This window comes from Vombatus ursinus, unplaced genomic scaffold (genome assembly GCF_900497805.2).
Source record: "Vombatus ursinus unplaced genomic scaffold, bare-nosed wombat genome assembly UNPS02014791.1, whole genome shotgun sequence".
Lineage (NCBI taxonomy): Eukaryota > Metazoa > Chordata > Mammalia > Diprotodontia > Vombatidae > Vombatus > Vombatus ursinus.
The window spans coordinates 67,660,113-67,665,048 of NW_020954569.1; positions in this window are offsets into that span (position 1 = coordinate 67,660,113).

The following is a 4,936-nucleotide window of genomic DNA, read 5'->3' on the forward strand; positions in this document are numbered from 1 at the left end:
CTCTCACTCCCAGGGAGGTTCCTATCCGCTCAGGCGTCTAGGGCCGACCGCCCCTAACACACCCCTAATCAACTGACTGCCCACCCACTCCCAACCCAGTGAATAAAGTCTAAGACAATGAAAGATGGTTGCTGAAACAAGGACTCATTTAGCAATGATGTCACCCTTGCCACTAATGTGATCGGAACAATGCTATCAAGAAACTGTTTGAGGTGTGAACCTCCTCTCCCCAGAGAATAAGGTGGTACAGGGGAGAGTATGCCACTGAGGCATCGGTGTTTAACATTGCAGGAAACATACCTCAGATGGGAGGTTGAGCATTAAAGAAGAGAAACCACAGCTCCTCAGCGGTACTCCCTAGAACCTTGAGGGGGAAATGTAGTGCCCTGACTCTGCGATAGTGTGTGAAGAGTAGTAGCTACATATGTAATGTGCATTTAATTTAGACACATAGCCACTGAAGCAACTTGTCAAGTGATGTTTTCCAATGTGTTGTGTCTATTGTGTGTATAATTGAGGTATATTTGCTATGAATGGCACCCTGAGATGATTACCTGGAAAGCTAGTTTAATCATTTTTGGTCAGTTAAGTGCATTATTTTGATGTTGTGATGCACAATTTCATATATCAAATGTAAGCAGCTAATTTTTCAAGGGGTTGAAAAATTCTTGACCCCAAGAAGGAATGTAACACTCCTTTACCCAAAGAGTTCAAATGTAACTGAAATGGCTTCCTGAAGGGTGGCCCTGAAGTCATTAACGTAATCGATCCAAGGACCATCATGGTTGTGACTTCAACTGAAATGATGGAGTCTTCTCTTGTCCTGAAGGGAAGAGTGAAAATCTCACAAGAAGCAAAAAGTAGGATGGCTGATCATGAGGTCCTCCATGATAGAACTGAGGGAGAAACTCCAGAAGTGCAAGCGGTGAGAATGAATGGAGAAAACAGTAGAGTTATTATTGCTGCTGCTGTTGAAACCCTGACCAGGAATGCAGTGATGCAAAGAGACTTTCCGTTTCATGACAATTGAGACACGTTACCTCTACACTGCATACTTTCCTCAGGATCAGGACATCACAAAGAATCACTAGTGCCAAGGGCCTTCTCTACTTAGCTTCCTCTTCTCCCTGTCCCCTGGCATCATACCATCCCTAGACACATTTTATCTAACCTAAGGACCTTTCCTATCTGCCCCATCATTTTACCCTTAGGACTTCCACCTTTTTTTTTTCCTTTTTTTGTGAGGCAGTGTCGGGTTAAGTGACTTGCCCAGGGTCACACAGCTAGTAAGTGTCAAGTGTCTGAGGCTGGATTTGAATTCAGGTCCTCCTGACTCCAGGGCCAGAGCTCTATCCACTGTGCCACCTAGCTGCCCCATGGACTTCCACCTTTTGATCTGCACCACAAATGAATTTTCTTTTTTTTTTTATTGACTCCTCCAATTACAATATGAGCTCCTTGTAAGCTAGACTGCTTTCTCTCTTGACATATAGTTCTTAACAAATGGTTTTTCATTCGCTTCATTAAGAATCTGCTTTCTTTCTATATTTATCATGTGTTTTCTTTTTAAATCAAATTAAATTTATTTAACTAACAAAAATGTACCTTCTCTCTTTCCCAGGTCTGACCTTCTCTCTCTCTACATTGAAAAAGAAAGAAAAACAAAACCCTTATAACAAATATGTATTTGTTATAAATAAATAAATAAATAAAACCAATTCCTGCATTAGCTGTGTCCAAAAATTAAATGACTCATTCTACTCTGGGTCCTTCATCTCTTTGTCAAGATATGGGTTGCATGTTTCATCATTATTCCTCTGGAATTATGATTGGTCATTGCATTGATCAGAGTTTTAAACTCTTTCAACATTGTTTTTACATTGTTATTGTATAAATTATTCTCTAGGTCCTGCTCACTTTACTTTTCATCAGTTCATATAATTCTTCTTTATAAATAGCCAGTTTAAAGTAACAATAGCAGGAAGTAAGATTGCAAAGGGGAACCTACAAGTCACTTACAGACTATCTCATAGATAAAGGGAGCATAACAGTTACTTTCGAACTGTCTTATAAATTAACTAAAAATTTAAGTTGAAGCGCGTTCTTTCAATTCTCCAGAGAAGCAGGCACACCTCCTTAGAAGGGGAGAAATGCACGAGTGAAAGAAGCCAGAGCAAGCTTTATAGTTAGTAATTGCCTAACTCCTCCCTTCTGGATCAGGATTGGTCCAATCCTTCTGGGTTACAATCTTCCTTATATGCCCCACCCTTAACATATATTAGGTGCCTAGAATTGTGTTATTCCCTCCCCCCCCCAGAAGTAAGCCTGTCTGTGCAGATTTCTTATCCACTTATGTGGAAACTTAACTCTTTCATTTCTCACACTCTATCTTCTTCCTCTTTATCACCCCTGTGCAATGTTTGTTTTTGTATCTTATTGAAGTGAGATTGAAGCATTAATCTAAATTTGTTGCTATCATGGTCTTTCCTTGCAAGCAGCCAAAGAACCTGGTATACCTGCCCCCAACTCAACCTAGAGGGTCCCCTTTGTTGTCCCATTCCCTTAATTAATTAATTAATTAATTTGGAATTCACAAAGAAAATATTAAACTAATTCAGACTATCCTGGTTTCCCCAACACAAAATGAGTCAGCAGTTTTCTGGTGAAAGAGGTTAATGTTAGCTGGAAAAACCTGTTCTAGGGCTGTGGCCTCAGGCAAATTTCCCTTTATTGTCTTCTACCCTGAGGCAGGTTCCTCCCTTTCTCTACTGAGCAACAGAAAGACATATTTACTAAGAGAAAAGTCATTCCCTTGGGGAAGCTTGTAAGGAGAGCTAAGAAACAGGGGTTGCTCCCACTCTATGGTATAAATTATCTTCTCCTTAAGGATGCAAGCTTCTTTGGGGCAGACGCTAGTTGACTTTTGTCTCTGTATCACTGTGCCTGATATATGGTAGGCGTTTAACAAATGTTTGTCGATTCATCCTATGAGCCTTGGCAAGTCACTTAATCTCTGAGAACCTCACACAGTTCTCTAAGATTTTAATTCAAGAGTGGGTACTAACCTAAATTAACAGAGGGAGTTTCATTATTGGGAATTCCCCCCTCCATTTGGAAACACAGAATCGAGAGCAGGAGGAACATCTGGGGCTGGGCCAGCAACTAATGGGAACCTGGCCTGAACCTGGAGGAAGAACAGATGGTGGGATAGAGACACAGGGCAGCCGGGAGATGTGTGGAATGTAGCAAAAGTCTACTTTCTCAGGTGTCCTTTCTTCTGCTTTCACTTGGAGGGGTTTTTGGGGGGGTGGGGTGAGGGGGTGGGACCTGGGATGCCCAGGAGTGCCCAGCCAGGGGCAGGAGCAAAGAGAGAGAACACAGTACTATGCAGTAAATTAACATAGGTTTTTTTTTGGAATGCAGATTTCTTTTAGAATTCCTAATGTAAAGTTGAATTTGCTTAGTACAAATTTACATAAAGCAAGAATTTCTTACTCAAATGTATGTGTGATCTCACCGATTCTTGAGTTTCATCCAATAATGCTATTGCACACCATCCATGCCTGCCCAGCCTGGGCAGCTGTTTTGTCATGTTCTCACAAAAGTTCACAATGGTGATGGGATTTCTATCCAATATTGTTATGAATATAGCCCAGGCTTCTTTGGGCATGTTTTAAGTATGCCTAGTTTGCCTAGCATGGAGCCTGTCCTCCCTTTCCACTAGGTGGGAGTAGCCTCCTTGATCGGCTGCTTAGGTCTTTAAAGTTGGAGAGGCTGAACACGTCTATCCTTTTTGGCTATGTCTCTTTTCCTCCATTGTTCAGCTGTACTCTTTTAATTTTAATTTTAATTTTAATTTTGGGTGACTCCTAACTGCTAACCTAGTGTAGATGCCATGAATTGGGCTGAATTGGATATGGTTGGATTTCAGAATTCTTGAACATGAAGGTGGTAACTGTGTGGGTAATAGCAAGATCAAGGTTATAACTTTATTTGTGTGTGATTGAGGTGAGCAGTTCATGGGAGAACAGGTTGAGGAACTGAGTGGTTAGGGTATTTGAGGGAGAATCAATATATATATATTAAAGTTCCCTAATATGAGGGCAGGAGTTGGGGAGGGAAGAAAAACTGTAAGCCAGATCTCAAACTCATTGAGGAAGGAAGGAGAGTGACCTGAGTCTGCAGACAATAGCTACCAGGATTTTGACTGAATGAATGGTAGATATGAATAGCATGAACCTCAAAACAAAGAGAGGTCACTGAGTGATAAAGAAAGAGAGAGAATAGGGGCAGCTAGGTGGCACAGTGGATAGAGCTCCAGCCTTGGAGTCAGGAGGACCTGAGTTCAGATCCGGCCTCAGACACATAACACTTGCTAGCTGTGTGACCCTGGGCAAGTCACTTAAACCCATTGCCTAGCCAAAAAAAAAAAGAAAAAGAAAAAGAAAAGAAGAAGAAAGAGAGAGAAGCTGGAAGTGGCAATGGAAATCAAGGAGGTCAATGGAGGTCATTCCAACACCTCCACCTCAACCAGTGAGCTGAGGAGAATGTATGAAAGTGTAGCCAGTATTGGAAAGAGTGGCCAGGGAGGCTATGTCGCCAGGGAGGAGCTAGTTTCAGTACAAGTTAATAGATGGAATGAATGGGAGAGGAATAGATTTAAGATGTAAGGAAGTTTGTTGCCTATGGAATGGGCATTTCAGAGGGCACAGTGGAAGGGTTGGATGGAGTTAGGATGAGACTTTGGGATGGGAAGGTTGAGAGGAATGCGAGTGTGGAATGGGATTTGGATAATGAGCTGTAGGAATTCAGAGTCACTGGGATGTGAAGGGTTTGAAAATGTTTATCATTGAGTGTAGGTTACCATACTTATACCCTCAAAGAGTAGGCACAGAGAGACAAGAGGCCTGAGGATGAAGGGAGGGTTGCTTTTCTT